Genomic DNA, 21796 nt, shown 5'->3' with positions numbered 1-21796 from the left:
GGCTTAAATGATCCTGTTATAATATTTTAATAAGTTTTTGTAGTAAAACTAAGTTGTATTAAGAAATTAGATAACTAGCTTGATATCGGCCTTTGCTTAAAATAACATTAGTACATAAAGCTGTAGTTTGGTTAATTATAACGCAATTTCTGCCTCAATAGGCGAGTACTTTTTTGCCGACTTAGGTACAGGCCACTTTTTTTCGACTACATAATATAAACAACTCTTATAAACGTACGATTCATAATTACTTAAACAAGATCTTTTTTGTCTGTTTTGTACTTTCTTTAAAGCCAATACAGGATAGACGAAAAGTCAGCTAATACTAATTGTCATTACACGAATTAAAATTAGATGTAGTTGTAAATAAGTCACAAATAATCAAAAAAAAAGTACTGTAATTATAAAAAATTTGACTTTTAAAATTTTAAAGATAAAATTAAAAAACTAAACAAGATAAACAAGTAAGTATAAATAAATTTTACGCAGTATCTTTAGTTATTTAAAGAACAGTACAGCATAATAAAACTCTACAAGAACATTGTTTTAATATATGTTGTGCAAGTTACAGTTAAACTTAATAATTTATGAACAATTTTTTCTGGACAAGACGTAAAATCTGTGTTGCACGACTCGATAAGCGAAAGGTTCTTGTAACACAAAGTCCTAGGACCGATTTTGAGCGCTTTTTTGTCAACTTATATCTAACTATATGTAGTGTCTAAAGTTTCAAAAGTCTTTACAAATCTTATAAGGAAAAACCTGTTTTTTTTTTTTTATTAACTAGTAAAATAAAGTATAAACGTAAATGTTTATGTAATTTTTTACCAAGTTAGTTTTATAATTATAATTACTTTTATGATGCCACTAACAAACATTAACTTTCAAAACATTTTATATATGTTAATAATGTAAAAAATTTAACACTAACTCTAAATCGTTTCAGTTTGTAAAGCTAGAGCTAGCTTATATTAAAAAAACAGTGTGCCTGTTAAATATTTAAATTGTCTTAAGTTCGATATTGAAAAAAATTACCTTAAAACCATTAACAATATATATAGAAATCATTTGGCATTTCAATAACTATTTTATAATTTTTATTCGTTTTAAATAATGACAATAAAGTATTACTTTAGCGGAACTAAAACAAAGAAAAAATAAAATTTTAATACATTTAAATAATTTTTTATTAAATAGAAACAGTGTCGTAGCATAAAATTAATATAATCCTAAAACATGTTCTAATAGACAAATATAAATATGTAAAAGTTAAATATTAAATATTATTTAATTTTAATTTTTTGTCGAATTATATTAAATGTCATTTTAATGCTTATAATTGAAGTAAAGAAGTGTTTAAAGTTATAAAATTGTAAAAACTAACTACATGTAAACTTCATGCATCAACAACACTTTAGAATGGTTTTTAGATTTAGACATCAGGTTGGTTTCTGTAATTTTTTTGTAACAAATAACCATGTATACTCTATAAAACCAGTTAATTACAATAATTTATCTGAATAAACTAAATTTAAAGTAGGTACAATAACAAACTGTACAATTTGTTTTATTTATATTTTAGTAAAGTTAATTCATAGGATCTTTTGTTAGCAAACGGTTAAACTTATATTTTGAACAGTTAAACTAAGTTTCTAAATTTAAATCAGTAGCAACTAAAATCAAAATAAATATTTTTGTATAACTAGAATATTCGTGTTCATATTTTTAAAACAATAAATACGTAATAAAATAACTTAAGTTTGTATTCAATTTTTCTTTATTCTATGTCTTATGTTTTAAGTTTGAAATAAAAAATAAAAAATCTCATTAGTAACAATGTTTGACAAAGTTCTTTTACTAAAATAATATTCTAATCTATTCTAACCAGTTAAGTACAGTATAGTACGTGCGAATTTAGCCAGTTTAATTAAGTGGTTTTAGTTTTAAAGCCATTGTATAAAACAAAATAACTTGACAGAATTCAATAAGTTAAGTTAACAAAATCATTACTTTACAAAAAAGTAAGAAGTTAAAATTATTATAACTAATTATTTATTAGCTATACCATTTTTTAGAGTTGTTCTAATCAAAATGTGACACACAAGTACTAGTTTTAAAATTATATATTTATATTTCTATAACGTTGACAAACTTGTATATTAAAATCAGTTTTAGAATTTTAAGGCTAGATTAAGCCTATATAAACTCTAAAATTATAGTTTTAGAACCCGGGTTAGTAATAATGAATGAACTCTTTGTTAACAAGTTTTTAACAAGTAAATAATTTAAAGAAAAATTATGTTTGTAAAGAGATGCTTGACAAAAATATAAAACTAAACTATTTAGTCATAAAACTACGAATAAAACAAAAATCGATTTTCTGAATATTACTAAACTAGTTATGCTCCATTTTTATAGATTTCAATCTTTTAACAAATTTTTTGCTTTATTTTTATTTTAACTAACTATGTTTGTTTAAAATATATGATTCAATATTGTTTTAATGAATATTGTTGTACTACTTAACTATGTTAAAAAAACGTAAGTGTACAATAAGATAGTTACTGAAAAGTACTTCATAATAGTAGAACTATATTGTGAAATTATGAGCAATTTGATAAGAGTAATAGTTTATAGATACTAATTTATAGTCATGTAAAACAAATTTACATGTTAAACCATTTTGTACTGTTAAATATTATAAAATTATAGAAAAAATGTTTTTATTTAATCTTTTAAGGTAGTGTTTTGCTTTAACAATTAATATTGAAACGTAAACATAAAGTAGAAGTATGAAATAAAATAATTAGACAAAATTTACAAAATTTTAAAAATTATGATAGTTTTCTAACCTTAAATATTCTCCATACGTCACTAACAAACATTAGCTTAAGTTTTATAAAAATATATTTGTTAGAGATAGTATTTTAAACAGAGATTCTTCTTGATAATTTGTAAGGCAAACCTTGCCTCGATGTACACTTTTAATTAATTCAGTTGTAACTATTTTGTGGTAGCCCATTACATACAATTATTAGAAAACTGCTTGAAAATAAAAATTCTAACATTCAAATTCTAATATAGTGTTTAGAGGGGCTAAATTTAATTTCAAAAATATAATTAATAAAATTAAATATAATTTCAAAACTTTATGTAAACTTAGTTTAATATAAAAAGGCTTATTTTAGGTATCATGTTTTATTAATGGTAACTAGTATTATTATAAGTAGAAAACTGAAATCTATAAGTTGTGTTTAGACTAAATTTTTTAATTATCATGTTTTGTCTAATTTAACAGTTTTTAATTGAACACTAATTATGTATAATCAATTGCATTTATCAGATGTAGATACAAATAATTTTATTTTGAAAATTTTCGATTAAATTCAAAAAATAAAGAATAAATAAGTGAACAGAAAAAAATTACGCAGTATTTTTAGTCATTTAATGAACAGTACAGTAAAATTAAAGTCTACATATTTTACAGTAAAATATCTAACTGAAAACAAATGATTAATTTAATATGAACAATACTTTTTTGACAGTGAATAAAATTTAAAAATGTAATAAGTTGAATTCTTTCAATGCACGATTAAATTTTTTTTAATTAAAAGCTTATTGATAAAGTATTAATTGGTTATAAACTATTTTAAATGCTCGATTTTTAATTAGACAGACTTATTTATAAATTTTACTTTTGTGGAATACTTTTCAAATCAATATCTAATAATATAAAAAAGCTTAAAGACAGAAAACACTCTAATGCTAAAGTAAGATTACATCTTAATCTTCTATAAAACTAGATATAAGTTAAACATAACAAAGAAATTTATGTTTTTCTTTAAAATTTAAAGTTTGATTAGTAGGTATTAAAAATATGTACGAAACATTAATAATTATTTAATGAACTCTCAAAATATCTTACAAAACTCATTAAAATTTTAAAACAGACCTCCTTTAATCATGGTTAACTTTTAAATCTGTTTAGTAAGTGTTAAATTTCACCCAAACTAAATTTACAAATAGTAGAAATAATATTTATAAACTTCCCTTAACAGTGTCGTTTAGACTAGAGACTAGCCAATTTTTTGGAATAGTAATTTTTCATAATTTTATACAATAAAAACTTGTTTAATAACTTTTTTTTTAATTTCGAAAAATAACTGACATAACTAAAAGAAACATAATTTTTTTTATAATAATAAATAAACGATATTTAAAACATTTTCAACAAAAACAACTATTTTTGTTAGCGTTAATCTTCAGTTCTAGCTTTTTTTTGATTTAATTTTATCCTTAATACTTCTAATGTCATTTATTTATTTCTGATACCAGTTTAATATTTATTAAAAGTTTATTAAAACCCTTATTGAATAGTTTGCCGGTCTCACAAATGCATAACTGCTAAAAAATGCCTATTAACGAAAACCCTGCTTTATATAATGTTCTAGCTTACAATTAGTCCTGGTTAGTGTTAATTTATTTTAGGAATTATTAAATTAGCTAATATCATAAAAAAAAAAATTTGTAACATTTGTAATGCAAGTTAGTCCATTTAGATTTATTAACTATTGTAATAAAATTTAGTTTTTATAAGTAAAACTAATAAAACTTTATTATGTAAACGATTTATAGAAATAACAAACAAACAGTAGCTTGATATTGCGACTATGTTAACCTTTATTACTTTTAATTAAAAGAGTATAGTTGATTTAAAAAAAAGTATATAGCATAAACCTGCCTTCACAAAAACTAATTACTGTAATTTTAGGTAACAAACATTTATGTAACATTTAAGTTTGTATTTTTGTTGTTTTCTTTTTCAGTTAGCCAAGAAAAGAAAACTGATTTTTTAAATATTAAGTTTTAATTTAACATAAGCTATAAAATCAACTGTTCTTAATGTTTTAAACAGTTTTTAAATTATATAAAAGTATATTTTATAGTTTTGCTGTTACGCAAGTAATAAGTAATACTTAAATACATTAGGAAAATTAAGTGAAATTGCTAATTTTTTTTTTATAATTGACCATTATAGCGAAATAAACTTTAGTACTTTACCGCGAAACTTTTAAATAGAAGTTAAGTGGTCAAGTAATTAAAGCAATTCGTTTTAACAATTAATAACTATTTCTTTTAGTATCGTCTGCTTTTTTTTTGAATTGACAATTTTTTCTACAAATTATCGGAACATAGAAAATAAATTTTTTGAGTATCTTCAAGCTGAGATGTAGAATTAAACTTTATTGAAATGAACTTTAGGCAATTGATTATGATAGCATCGAACTAATATAAACGTTAGCTCATACTATTTCAAGCAAATTAGTATATAAAACCTTTAAGTAAACTTGCGTTTGTATCGTGGCTAACGTGAGTCAAGGGTTAAACTCTGAAGACTTTTGCCTGTGTTTTCTTCAATTATAACTCATAAATTGTTATTTTAATAAGTGTTTGCAATCTTTGAAAAAGACAGAAAAAAAAGTATTTAATTTCATTATTAAGGTAATTATAAACAAATTAATGACGAACCGAACACACTTTAGTTAAACTAAGTATTATATATCTGAGTTACTATCCATAAGTAAAGTTAGATAAATTTGTTTCAATTTGTAAGGCTAGAACTAGCTTGTTTTTTTAATTATAGATTTTTGATGTCAATCTGAGATTTGTTGAAACTACTGGTGCGAAAGTTTTCAATAGTTTTTAATTTATTATAAAAGAAATTCCACTAAAAGCCAAAAATGCAAAAGATTTGAAATCTCAAAAAGTTTTACGAAAATTATACAACTTAAAAAAGTATTATTTGAGCTAAACTTTAGTCAATAGGCAATTCAAATTTTGAAATTGCTTTTTCCTCGCACTTTAGTAATGTTTTGTTTTGTGCAGGACCAGATAAGTGTTTTTTAGTTGAACCCTTTAAAGTATTTTTAAGAACACACATCTTGAAAAACAGTATGTGTTTTAGAAAAAAAAGCAGCTGAAACCTTAATAATTTAATTATCTACATACATTTTTTTTGCGTTTAAATATTTTTGAAATATAGCTAAAATAAGTTTAAAGTAACATAATCTTTAGTAAATTTTGAATTTACTTTAAAAAAAATTTTTTCACTATAAAAATATCATCAGTTAGATCGATAACCACTCTTTTATTTTTTTCAGATATGTATTTTTCTTTGAGATACGGCACCTTGAACATTTTGTTAATATATTTTTATTTTCGGAATTCTAACTCGATTGGTCATATACCCTTATGTTGCTTGTTCTGTATGGTCGTATATAACGTTTAACAATTATAAATGACATTAGAAGTATAAAGTAAAAAATTAAAATCAAAAGGCATAACTAATCTGGTCAAAAATCATAATTAGTTTTAATGTCAATGTTATGAAGATTTAATCATCTTAATGACATAAACCACAAAGACTAGTTTTTAAATAAAGCATATACAGTTAAACAGTTGTCAGAATTTCAACGTGTAAATTTTTCAGGCAAACAAAAGTCAATTATTTTTGTCATCAAGAAGTTCATCACTCTTTTGCCATCACTCTTAAACTAATTCTAGTATCTGGTGCTACAGACTTGACCAAAACAAAAACTGTAGGACTTCGCTAAAATTTCGAACTAGATTAGAAAGAAAAAACTATTTGTAATTATTAATAGTGATCTATTAAATCCAATATTCGGATTCGTCCGATTCCTAATTTCAAAATTAGACTTAGACTCGGATTCGGCCGAATCTTATTTTTCAAAAAAATACTTACACTCGGATAATAATATAATATTAAACGTCTTTATTCTTTTAGATATATTTTATTGATAGTTTACGCTTCAACATGTTCAGTTTACTAGAGTTTTTTTTTATCCGTTGTATACATAATTATGCGTTGCGTATTAATGTGTATATTTTTCGTTTATAATATCTAAAATATTAGAATATGTATTAAACAAATGTATTTTTACAAAAATATCTTAAAAAAACCATAAAAGATCACTAAAAAAATTACTTTCACCATAGACTTTTTACTAGTGTACTAGCATGAACTTTTTTATATAAAAATAGTAAAATTTTAAATAACAGAACATGTATTTTTTGAGTACTTCAAAAGTAACAAATTAAAAGTAACAAATAAAACAACTTTAAACTAATTTGATTTTTATTTTTTAAGCGTAACTAGTTAGTATATTCTTTAAAATTAATTAGTTAACTAGATTAAAACTTCTTTAAATTGATACAAGTAATTCTTAAAATTTTTAGCAAAGTTAACATAAAAATATAATTTAAAAAAATGTATTTCTAGTTTGTTAAAACACGTAACCAACAATTATTAATTTACATAAAAAGTACGTTTTAGTGATCATTTTACTACTTACAAGTTAAAGTTTTAGCAACTTTAAGGAAATAGAAAGCCTACTTTATTCTACTCGTAAGTTATTTTACTACTGAATTAAGGTAAGTTTAAATTTCTAAATTAACTTTAGTATATCAAAATAATCGTGTTAACTTTTATAAAATAATAAAGATTTGAAAGTTGTCATAACTTAACATTGGATTTACTAAAAAAGAATTATTAAGATAAAAAAATTACCTTGGTTTTGTATTACTCATACTAGTTACTGCTAAAAGAAAAAATTAAACTTAAAATGTTTTTGTATATGGCAATATAAAAAACTAATAATGTTAAGTAATATGATAAGATAAGATAATTTTATATTGCTTTTATAATTTAGAAAATAAAAGGTTAATTAAAAAACGTTACTTAAAACTCAAATTATCAAAAGGCTGTCTGTTGTATTCTTTGTAACTGGTCATATAAATATCATGAACTTAAATAAGTATTGTAGATTCAAAAAACTGATATAATAATTTTAGGTACTTAATTAAAATTTTGCTTATCCCCAAATTAATAGCTTTTAAAATGTTATTGACCTTGAATTTTGAATTTCGAATACTAACTTCATAAAGTCTGGTCAAAATCTTGTAATAGTTTTAAGCTTTGGAAAATAATTTAAAGGCATAAGTTAACAAATTCATGTTGATAAATTTTAGTTTTTAAAGACTGTTTTTTTTAAATATTTTTTAGTTTGTATTTATATTTTTTTGTGGTTTTTGAATCCCCTATAACATCTATTTTTTTAATTTAGGCTAAAAAACATGCAAATATTATTTTTTTGTTTCCTAGTTTGGTCAAAAGTTTTAATAAAACTTAGTTTAATATCAACAACATTTATATTTATTTCAAATAAATAAGCTCGATATTTATTTAAATTCAAAAAACTAAAAATATTTTAGTTAGATATATTAATACAAACATTTATAAAAACATACTACGGTATACACAACAAATAGTGAATTCAAAATTCTTGATATGTTATGCTACACAATTTTCATGAAGTCATCACCAACCCGCTCAGTTTGAAAGGTAATAAAAGCCTCATAATAATTTATATAAACTGGTTATAGATTTAAGTTTATAAAATAATCATTCCTATGTTAAAAACTATTTAAACTATAATTAATGTTTAATTCAAATTGTACAAAACAATGAAGTTTAAAATTAACTTAGTAAAATGTAATTGTTTTATTTACTTTTAGTGCTTTAGAGTTCACATCAACAATTAACTCATTTTACTGAAAAACCCAATTTGATTAATTTTAAAACTATAACAATTTTACTGAACACCAAAATATACAAGTATATACAAAAGTTTGTTTTTTAAGTTAAACAACTTGAGTTATCCGTTGATCAAACTTTTTTATTTATTTATATTAATCACAATTTTGTATAGTATAAAAATTTATATATTAATTATAATACATATGTATTAAATCTATTACAAAAAATGTTCAAGACAGATAATAACATTAAATTTTCAAAGTACTTTTAAATGAACGGACTAAACTGTTTTAACATTTTTATTGTTATTGCAATGTTGTGTCCCTTCTTTCGTAACAGTTTACAAAGATTTAAATAAATTTAATGCTCTTATACGGCAAAAATTCTTAACTTATCAGCGATGCATTGGTGGTATACTCAGCATATGAATTACAGTTATACACAGATAAATAAAGTAAATTTTTAACAAACTATAAAAAATTAAAAAAAAAGTATTAATTTTTTAGTTTAACCTTAAATAGAAAGAATAAAATATTAAATAAATTACATTTTTTGATTTTTAATTGTAATTTGTGAAACAAATAATGTTTTCATAAGTGCTGCCAAACAAAAAAAAACAACTTTTTATCAAGATCTTCATTTTGAAGTTTAAATTAAAACAACAAAAACATATAACATGAAGATAAAATAAATAAATTCAATTTATATCAACAAATTTTTATTTAAGTTCATTTTTTTAGATATTTTTTGAAAAAGACGAAAATGATATTAAAATGATCATTTTTTTAAAGGGCCTTTGCGTCAAAAATAAAATCATTTTGACTTTTACTTAGCTTAAAAGTTGAAAAAACATTCTGATAAACATTCAAAAACTTCATTTTCAAAATATTTAATAGAATGATATGTTTTTTTTTTCTGTTAACTTACTTTTGTTGTATCTAGTTGTTAAATTAAGCCTAATAATAATATTATCTTTTATTTACATTTTTACTTTATAACAAGGTATTACTAACATACTTCATTGTCATTTGGTTGTGATGAAGCTTATTAAGTTAACATTAAACTAATGTTTATTATTTTTAATCTAAGTGTTGATATGAGTATAAGTAAATTTAAATGTTAATTAACTTTATATATTTTAAAAACTTATAAGAACAATTTACTACCATTCTTGCTAAATATCACAATCGATAGCTTCTAAAGTTTCATATTTTTCAATTTTAGACTGTCTATCAAGTTTTCTAGTCAAAATATTGCTATGAAGTAAATTTAAAAGTTTGATCAGTTTGGCTTATGATCAGTTTGACAATTAAGTATAGTCAAATACATAGCTAAACAGTAAATAGTGTTAAATTTTTAATTACATTGAGGTGTTTTATTATTTTAGTTTTACTTAAGTTACATTTAAAATCTAATAATTATATATTTATTTAGACAAGTTTATGCCTTACAAACTGTAACTTTAATCGGTTTCTTACATAACAGTATTAAAAATAAAAATATTAACACTAACTGATAACTAGTATTTGTCGGTAACCACAACAAAACGTTTTATTATTTAGTAAAAAAGTTTAAAATTCAACTATTTAATTGTAAATTAAGTTTGATTAATTGATTAGTTTGCTGTTTTGCTCAAAATTTAGAATTAAGTCGTTTAAGTTGATAAGAAGTTATAAAGTTATTGAAAAAAAAAACTTTTAATATTTATTTAGGAAGCATAAAATTTAATTTTAGGATTAGTTGCTTACAGATAAATTTATATCTAATATGAACCGATAATAATAATTTTATTTTTTTTTGTTGTATAAATTTATCATAGTAATAAAGTCACTAAATTTCATTTTCAAGGCACAAATAGTGTACATCAAAAAAAATTGCATGATAATAAATTGTGTCATTAAAAGTCTAAAGATGAAAAAAATTTAGAGTAAAAAATATATATTAACTCTGAAACGAAAGTTTTGTAATAAATAACATTTAGAAAAACATGACATTCTTACTGTAACTATTTGTTTACAGTTAATTGAAAAGTTAAAGTAAATTCTATAAAAAAGAAATAAGTATCTTAACAAAAAGCGAATTTTGGAATGTATTTTTATTTAAATGATAAAATCTATTGAGACATAATTACTAAAATTCTGATTTTTTTTGTTATCTTTGTAAGATTTTAGTCGCTAATTTTTTTTAAGGATTGTGAACTCTGAACTGAAGAATGGTATGAATACTAAACTCATTATTTATTTATTTTATTTTTTAACGTTTTTAAAGAGTAGTAATAAAACTAAGAAAAAATCTTTAAATTTTTGACCAAATTCTTTGAACTCTAGTAAAATACTTTTCTAGTGGATTTAGGTTAAAAGACAGTAATTTGAAAATATTATAAAGAATAATTATACACTATGAATTACTAAGCATATTTTAACAAATTAAAAAAAAAAACATTTTTTTTATAAAATTGTAAAAAAAAATTGGAAAAGATATGATATTCTTAAAAAATTAAGATAGTTGTAAAATGTCAAAATTGATAAGATGTAAAGTTTACATATAACCATATAACTTGAAATCTTATTTTTTACGAATATAGTATAAAATAAAATTAGTACCTAATATTACATTTAGAAAGTTTTCAATTTAATTTATTATTATTTAAAAACTAGCGTGTTTGACAAATTATTAATTTAAAAGTATACATAGTACAACAATCCGATAAAACTTTTTTAATATAGTATATAATTATAATCGTTGTTATATATTGTAATCGTTATTTGAAAAAGTATTAATTTAAAACAAAACTAATAAATAATAACTTCCTGTAGTTTTTACTAAATTGAGCAAAAAGAAAAAATGTTTAAAGTTAAAACGCAAGTTTACATTACAATTAAATCAAAACTATGAAAAGCAAAAGTAACTGAATTCAAAGTTAAAATACAAAACGGCTGCGTTTAGTTATTCTTGTAGATTTTATACCAAATCAGAGACTTATCTTACATTTATTGACATGATAATTTTAATAACACAACAAAACATCGATCACTTTAAAGGATCTGAATTTTATTCTAAGTAAAAATCTTAACAAACTATCTGTAAACTATAAAACATTTTTGTTTGAAATAAAGGCAATTATTTAGCCTTAAAAATACGTTTTTAAAGAAGTTATTTTACTTAAAAACTTTACTGTATTATATAAATTCTATGCAAGTCAGTATTTGTGCTTATAGTTTAGGTTAGCAAAATATTTATATTTTAACCTTGTTAAATCTATAAACATAAAAAAAAAAATATACACCAGTTCTATAAGTTAGATAAACAGATATGTTTAACCTGTGTTTAACCTTTAAATAAAACAAACTTTGATCAACTAATTCTGCATTTTAGCTTACATTATTTTAAGCTTAAAAGGTCGTCAGAATATTTTATTCAACTTAAAACATAAAATGTTTAAAATACTGAAAAACTCAATATAAAACTTTATTATCCTTTTAAAAAACTGAAAACTTCTATTTTTAAATAAGATAAAAAAATTAGAAAACATTTGTTGTCTTGAAAACTTGTTATACAGTTAATTATATATATTACAAGTGACTTCTTACAAGCTAACTTGATCGGACTATTTTTTTTTTAATTGGATATTAGCTTTATTTAAACTGTAATAGAATGCAATCAAAATAGTGTTTTACATCATAAAAAGATTCGATGTCGTTCAAACTAAAATTCGAAATGACTAAGCCAACATTCTTTTAATTTCATCAATTTATAGTGTTTGGTTTTTTTTTTCCATAACTTTTTTAATAGTTTTTTTAATGTTTATCTCTAGGAATCTCGTTGTTTTTATTAAACTCAACGTCTATAGTAATAATGTGTACTAGTTTTCAAACTCAGTATTTGTCTAAAAAAAAAACAAATGCTTTGAAAACTAACTTTTTTTTTTGTTAAAATGAAATTCTTATTTGTTTTTTGTTTTAGTTTTTTAACAATAAATTACTTTAAGTTTTTTTAACTTCTAACTTTTTTATTTAAGCAATTATATGCTTCACAAGTTTTAAATATTCTACAGAGTAACTAAATCTAATTCATTCAATAAAATATACGAAATTTATTTATTAGCTTTTGTTTTTGAATTCATTTACGTTTTAAAACTTTTCATTTAAAATTTTACTACGCTTTTAAACTAGCAAATATAAAATTTCAAAATCTGTTTAAGTGTTTTAAAGAGATATTTGTTCGAACAAGTTTTCTAATAAACTAAATATATGTCGAAGGTTAACAGCATATTATGAAATTGCAACAAACTAAAGAATTATGTTTTTGAATCTAGCCAACAAATGCTATTGAATCAGTTTAAAACAAATATTTATTTCAAAGTTGTTGTATATATTAATTAAAAATTTTTTTTTTAATTTTGAAGTTTCGTTTAAGTTTTATAAATTACTAAAACAAATTATTCAAATATTTCTTCAAAAATTAGTCTGTTTGTTTGGTCATATGATAAATGTCAAAAGAATTTTATAAAGTAGCAACAAATATGAAATTTATCTTTTTATTACAAATATACATTTAAAGTCAAAATTAACTTTAAACAACATACAAACTCACTCAGTGCATATCTGAAATATATTTAACGGTTTTTTAATAGCAAAATTTACTAATGGTAATGGTTATTGTTTGATACATGCAACAAATAAAAGATAAATTTAATTTATATAGTAACAGTAGTAATTGTAACAACTTTTTTGACTCAGTTACAATGGAAACTATATGTATTTTAAGGAGAAAACCTACCCATTGTAGGTAAAATAATTTGACTATAGTGGTCTTTTTCTGTGTTTACATGTTTGTATTTAATGAGTTTTAATAATTAGTTTTTTAATTAGTTTTGTGCAAATTAATTTGTCTTTAACTATTGTTTGTGTGCCTCCTGGTCTAAAAATTTGTTTGGATACGAAAATAACGATCAGCTTTGCGAAATGATAAGTCCTATTTACTATTTGACAGATATCTCTTTCTAAAACTCCTGAATTCTTATTGACATAAAGGCAGTACTAAAGAAATCAAGTATTTCTCCGGCCCTGCTGGCTTAAACAAAACCGACCGAAAGTAAAAGTTAGGGGTTACAATGATTGTAAAAAAAAATAATATAAAAATTAAATAATAAAAAAATAAATTTTTAACCTGAGCAACTTTATCTTCGTGCAATTTTATCCCCTCGTGCATAAGTATATTCGTCAAATATTAAATATTACTCGTCACCATTGGTATTTACCACAAGTGATAACTTAAAAATTTTATTTTATAATGTTACACACTTTCTTTCTAAAACTCCTATGCTTATGCAGTTAACTTTGAAAAGCAAATAGAATAAAATAGAAGTACATCGTAGTTTTGATATTAAAAACGCTTAATTTTTATTTTGAAACCACACATACAACACTATAACGAAAAGAAAAACTTTTCATTCAAAATAACTAATAAACGAAGTAGAATCAACTTATTATTCGTCTTAATAGAAACTTAGCTGTTTAATCTTTGCCTAAAATTAGAAGAACTGTTTGCTATTTTTTTAATTCTAAGGTTAAATACAAATAATTAAAAAAACTGTCAAATCTTTATACAGTACAAGTCACTTGAAAAAGAGTTTTCGTGTTTTTAGTTACTTCCTGAAATATATTTTTGTTAATAAAAGAAAATTTTATGGTTCCAAGCTGTTATTTCACAGCTAATGCATTTATACTAGCCATGGTCTGAGCTTCACTATATTTGCTTTTATTGCACAGTTTTCAAAGCTAATCTAAATGTTTTAGCCTCTATTGACAGAAAAAATTATTGATAGTCCAGTCAATATATGAATCTATTCTTTGTCTAAAACGTTGAGCACTTTTTTGTTATTTATTTATTAATTATACGTTTAATACAAAAACAGATAAACTAAAACAAAAATAAAGAAGCTAAACAACAAAATTTAACTTTAATAAAATTGTTTTAGTGTATTTTTTTATTACAAACTAAATTCTAAAGATCTTAATTATGTCACAAACAAATACAAGATTCAAAATTTAGTTTATATATCTAAATGATTAATAATTATCGGTCCGCTAAGAGGAACACAAATTTATAAGGCATAATCTTGTCTTTACTTTATTTAAATTTTAGGTATTTATTAACTCGTCAAAATAATGTTTACATAAATGATCACATATAAAGTTACACAACAATAAACAACATTATGGGTTGATATAAAAGGAATATATTATTTAACATTCCAAAACTTATATAAGCATTCTCTGTTTTATAATACTAATTCATATTTAATTAGACTTCTTTAGCTATCATTATAAAAAATAAGCTGCTATAATTTAGTTTTTTATCACACTTTTAATTTTTTCAATAGTTGTTTAGCAAACTAAGTATCGCGCAAAAAGCTCGTACTATTTCTTAAAGATTTTTTTTTTAAACTTCACAACCATTTAACAAAAATATAATGACTATCATTTTATGTAACTATATTCTGCCATTAAATAAAAAAAAGTATAAGTTTCACTAAATAGTTTTATTAAAAGATTAAAGTAATTTTGGTTTTAAAATGTAGTAGTTTTTAAAACATAAAACCTGTTTTTATAATTGTCTACAACTTTATTAGATTAATGTTGATTAAGTACAAAGGTAAAGGCATGCAAATGGCTCGTATGAATTAAAGCTCTTAATATAGATTTAGAGGAAGTTTTTCAAAAGCTGACATTTTAGTTACAGTAAGTATTTAACTAAATTTTTAAGTAACTTACTTGTATTTATGATATAAAACGTCTAACTCAAGTATTATATATGTTTTTAATGTGGTGTTGTAACTTTTAAGTATGCTTAAAATAGTTTTAGTCAACATTATAGTTTAAAAAACTCAAAGCTTAATACTAAAAATGAAAAAAAAATAGAATTTAATCTAAATTTATATTAATACTAAAAATAAATCTTGATGTTTAGATATATTTGAAATTTTTTAACTACATATTTTAGTTTAGTTATGAAATAGTTTTTTTAACCAAATCAAACATTTTCTAAGATTTATTTTAAATCAATAAAACTTAATACTTTTGTTTTTGCATAGGCAGTTTTGTTAAACCTAGTAAAAACTTCAATGAATTATATATGCGCAAGAACGGCAACTTTTGATAGGTCGTAGGTCCATTTTCAAAAAAAAAAAACTTACTCGCAGGCCGTGTTTGTTTTAAAATATATGTAGTATTAACATCAAAAATTAATTGAAACTTGAAATTTTTAAATTAAGCTTCAGTAGAGTACTGGTAATAAGCTATTAAACTAAGAGCCTTATTGAAGTTTATACCATAAAATATTATCATTAGTTTCTTAAAAGGGTCTCATTTGGTTCGCCAACCACAATTTGTCGATCCTTGCACTGGAAACTAAACAAATCTAACATAAAAAATAATCATCAATAGAATAACTAAGTAAGTGGACTAAACTTTTTCGACAATTAAAAAATTAAACAATTATAACATAATAGATAACATGAGAAACTATAAAGTACATAAAAACATAATTTTAAAATTTGTAATGGTAATTTGAAGATAATAAAAACAAATAAACTCAGGTTTCTTTTTCTTCCAAGAAAGAAAAAAGTGAATGCCAAAAAAATATAGTTATTGGATTAGATTTTAAGACCTTCTGATCATCGATTTACTCCAAATTTGTTTGTTAAAACTACCTAAAGCTAACTTCAGCTAAAAACAGTAAAAAATGAATAAATTGATTATGTCATAAAAATTATTTAAGTGTTTGTTAAAAACAACCGTGGAAAAAATTAGAACAGTTATAAGCACCTTTTAAAAAATAAATGTTAATCTAAAATTTTTATTGAAATTAAAATCTATAATCCTGATCATATATTTTAGGAACAATTAAACTAACTTAGTAAAAATTAAACTTACTTTGTGAGGCATAAATAAATCTGCTTATATAAAACAATGTTATTTAGTTATAACTACTTTTAATATACTTTCTTCTAATTAAGTATTTTGTAACAGTAAAATGAAAATTGAAAGTTTTTGACTTTAATAATCAGCAAATTTGATTAAGTAAAACTATGTTTGACATTTAAATAGGTCATAGTTAATAAGCTCAGATGAAGCCGAATCGTTTGTTTCATTTCAAAACATAAGAAAATTATACTATACCAACTTGCATTAAATGAGTCAAGCAATGATAAAATACTTCTAAAAAATAACTATAAAAGTATTAAAAATGTAAATACTTTGTTTTAATATTTGAAGAAAAATTTGATAAATTTTTTAAATAAATTAACTTCGAACCAAAAAATAAGATTAAAACGTATCATCTAAATTAAACTCTTACTTTAATTCAATTATAACACGATATAAACTATGAAAGAATATTTTAGTTCAGCTAATATTTGTAGTTAAAGCAAAATAACTACCTGATGTATACAGTTCTTTTAAACCTCCTTTTTTAATTTTATGTTTTTCACTGTTTTCAACTTGTCAAACGTCGAAATTTTAATTTTCTTTTATAATTAACTTAGTTCTATCGAATACTAAAACAGAATATTTAAAATAGAGGCAATCTTAATAAAGTGTAAATGATATTTCTGAAAAGGCTTGTTTTACCTTGCAAAATTGAATTGTTTTCATCAAATCAGCAATTTAGAGTCATTTAAATATTTATACTTTTATTAAATAGCTAATGTTTGGGGATTACATCATACATCATTAATATATTTAAAATGTCAGAAAAAGGTTTATCAAAATGCTCCATTTTTTTGCTGATTTCATTAGTTGTGTATAATCATTTTTCAATTAAAACATACGAACAATATATGGATTGAACTACTAAAATAAATAAAAACTTTTTGAGATAAATACGAATACAAGCTGAAAAGTAAAAAAAAAATCATTGAAGTACAAAATAAGACAATTAAAAATAAATGATTGATCACACCTACAGTTAAAGCAAAAATTATAAAGTATAAAATGTTAACTACTAAGAAGTTTAAGTTAATAAAGTTTAATTTATCAGTCTACAATGAATCTATAATATAGTAAGGAATTTGGTTTAGGTAGAAGTTTATTTTAGCCACTAATTTAACCGAACTCAGAACAAAAAGCAACTTTATTAATTGTTTAGTAAATAAGTGTATAATACTCTGTAACTTATTAAAAAACGTTAAGCTAATGCTGAAAAATGTACAGAGTAAGTTTAAATAGGTTTTACTGAAACTAAACAATTCGAAATACTTTTTTTAATTAGGTGTTTGATAAATATATTTTTTTGTTTGAAACTCTAAAAACAATTCAATGTTGTTGATTTTAATTTAGCCAAATGAGTAAGCTAAAACTTAGTTTAATGAACTATTTAAACAAAATATTAAACAAAAAATATGTGCATTTTTTCACAAATATAGTTATAAACTTTTAAATATACTTAAGACGTCATTCACAAACACTAACTCACTTTTTTTTAATATTTGTAGTATGACCAATTCAACATCATACTCTAACCCTTTAAGTTTGTATACAAGAACTAGCTTATATTCCATTGTGGTAATAATACTTTGTGTTTTAATATCATTAATAAAAAAAAGATATTTAAAAACGCAGGATTACACAGATCATGTTGTATTTTTAGGAATTTAAATTATTTTGCATTAATAAAGAATAAGCAAAAGACTAATTTTTAACTTATTTAAATAATTTTTAATCAAAACTAGATATTTGAAAGCTAGTTTGTTTAAATACAAACAGTGTCTAGCCATAAAAATAAATTGAAAAAAAAAACAAGTTTTACTGGTTTTAGTAGATATAAACTCAATAAATAGAGGTATGTTTATAAACTAAAAGTAAATTAAAATTATTATTTATTAATTTTTGTTAAGTTATGTTAAAAGAGCTGAAGACAATGTTATACAAAACTGTCAAAATAAACTAATCGTTTTAAACTTCATACACCAACTTTAGTATTTGATTTGTTAATATAATTGTTAGTTTGGTACAAATTTACTTGTTTTTCGACATCAAGTTAGTATCCGTATATTTATTAATGCAGTTAGGTTTTATATATGCTGTATGAAATTAGTTTGTTATTTTACTAATTATGTATGATAACATTTCTAGAATAAAAGCTTAGTTTCACATGTTTAGGTCAGTAGCAGCTAATTTGAATAATAATATGTTTATAGAGTATAAATATAGTCTTTTTTTTTCAAAGTTGTTTCAAAGAAATTTGCTTGTTTGTTTTAGTTGTTTACGTTTTAATATAGCCATCATATATAAAACAATTGATATTTTTATAAATCTTAGCCGGCAAAATAAGACAAAATTACACATAATAAATAAATTTAAATAGTTAAAACTGTTATCGTGAATTGGTTTTTTAGTTCAGTGATTTTTGAATTTATACAATTTTATAAAACTTATTGTTGTCACACACAAGTATTAAGTTCAAAATTAAATATTTATGTATTATCTCTTTTAAACATCCACGAAATGATTGGAGAATTGGATTTATAAGGCTGGAGCAAGCATTTTTTTTTTCACTTTTGTACTTAAAAGCAAATAAGTTAGTATCATACTTCTACAAGTGATAAACACATTTCATTAATTTTCTAGTAATTAGTGAAGTATCAAAATACTGAATACTAAATTATATATTAGAAACATCGAAATTATCTAAACTTGTATATTTTTAATAATTTTACTTGATAAGACTTTCAAAATCAAAACAAAGTTCTACAAATTTTTATTGATATAAGTTGACGTAGGTCTTTATATAAATATCATTTTAGGGGTGTCCGAGATGCAGCAGTTTATTTTTAGAAGTTATAAATTTTACGTCTAGGTTAAGTTGTTTTATATAAATAAAAGACAATAAAAATTATCAGTTCTACTAAGTCAATGTAATCTTTTTGCACTTAATAGTTTACACATTTTTAATGGTTCGATATCAAGTTATTATATGTACATTTACTATGAAAATTAGCCATATAAAAAATTATTTTCGATTGCGTATATTAGAAAATTTGTTACGTAAAATTATCTGATTAGTACATTCAGTTATATATTTAACTCAATAACAACTATTTTCAAAAAAACTATATTTATAAAATCTAAATACTTGGATGCTTTGTGTTTCTACATACTAATTTTTTTCTATACTAAACTAAAAAAACTTAATAAACTTTATGGTTAGTTTAATTTTACCTTAACAATTTTGTTAGACATATGTTGTAAACAGGTTTTTAAAAAAGAACCTTTAACAAAAATTTATGATATTTAACTTAAGAGTTATATTAGATAAAAAGTTAGCTAAAACAATTTTATGAATGAAATGTTTACATAAACTTCTTAAAGACATATCTATAAAGCGAGACAGTCTATTTAAAATGTTGTTTTTTACTTTTATTTCTGTAGGAAAGTCTTATTAAGTTTTGTTAAAAAAAAATAATATTTTATGAAAATAAATATCAACATAGCAATTTATACATTTATTTTAAACAAAAGTTTACCAGTTTTTTAACTATTACGATAGTTTTGGTAATTCATGTATAATAGTTATGAGCTGTAAGAAATAAATATATGTTTTATATAACAAATAAATAAAAACTATTTATAAAAAAGTTTAAATTATTGAACAAAAATTTTAGTGTTATCAATCTTTTACGCTAATCTTAAAATATCATACTTTATTATAAACTAAGAAAAAATGTTAAGTAAAAATTAAATTAAGCGACAACTTTCAACACAAGCTGTAGCTAACAAGTGCAACTATAAATTTTCACTAATTACTAAAATAACCTCGTTGATTTTAAGTTGAATTTGTAAGGCGTAAACCATCTTATGTAAATCCATACTTTATTAATTTATATAACACTATACTTATTGAAAGTGTTGTTTAACTTAATAAATTTTATTCATGTATAATTGAAATAAAACAATAACATTTTTAAAGTTTTAATAAATTTTGATATATAAAGTTATAGTGTACATTAAGAATAATAAAGTTTCATAAGCTTAAATAAAACTAAATTCTTTGTTTCAACTAAAAATTATAAACTTTGTTTTACATAAATTAGTTTTAAATTAATTGTGCCCTTGTATAACACTCTAGAAAAAATAAATTAAAAAAGTATTTAAAATATTTCATTAAAAAACAATTGAATAGAAAAGCTTCATTTTTTTTCTCAAATTTAAGTGTTATATTAAATAAAAAAATTAATTATTTTAATCGTAGCTCGATGATGACCATATAGTTTGCAAAAAAAATGCCAAGAATATCGGCTTGACTTTGGTTTCGAAAGTTTTCTTAGTATATTATTTTTTATTCATTTAAAAACTAAAACAAAAAAAATAATATTTAAGATTTTAAAAAAGTCAAATAAATAATATCTTTTTGTTTTTAGCAGTCCTATGTTCTTAAACTATAAAGTTATAAGTGGTTCAAATTTAATTAAGTATGATAAAAATGGAATAAAACAAACTTAAATTAAATTTATCCACGTTTAAGTAATTCTTTAACCCATATGTCTAAATTTTAACTATTTTATTCATAAATCAAGTTTTTAGTTCATTGAATAGTCACTAGTAAAACTTAGAATAAATGAAAAATCCTTTACAATATATTAAAAATTGAACTTGAGTAACGTTTCTAATTGTTCTTTTTATAAAAATATAAATGTTATAGTATTTTAAAACTTTATTATAAGTTACATACTTTTTTGTAACAAAATGACTTGTTTAGTTAGAAAAGCAGTGTATAATTAATACGAGTTAGTTTTATAAAAGTTTATTTAATCTTATTCATTATTACAAAAATAAATGTTGGGACAAAACTACATGCAAAAGATTTAACAAGTTTAATACTAAAGTAAAAGATTTTGATTTAGAAAAGTAACGAAACATTAGGATGCTGAACAATTTACAGTCCTTACTAACAATCATTAGCTACTATATTTATTTTGAAACCAAAAGGTGTTGGTGACTCAACATATAAAGGAAAATCATAGAAAGTTTACGCTTAGGGATTAATTTAAGCGTGATTTTACTATTTGGATTTGACATAATTATAAATAAAGCATGCTTATTCCGAAAAGCAAAAGCATTAGCATACAACTTTTTTTTTTAATTTCTTAATGTATGAATAAACAATAAACATAGTATT

This window comes from Thalia democratica, chromosome 4 (genome assembly GCF_965202585.1).
Source record: "Thalia democratica chromosome 4, ktThaDemo2.hap1.1, whole genome shotgun sequence".
NCBI lineage: Eukaryota > Metazoa > Chordata > Thaliacea > Salpida > Salpidae > Thalia > Thalia democratica.
This window is presented reverse-complemented; position numbering follows the sequence as displayed.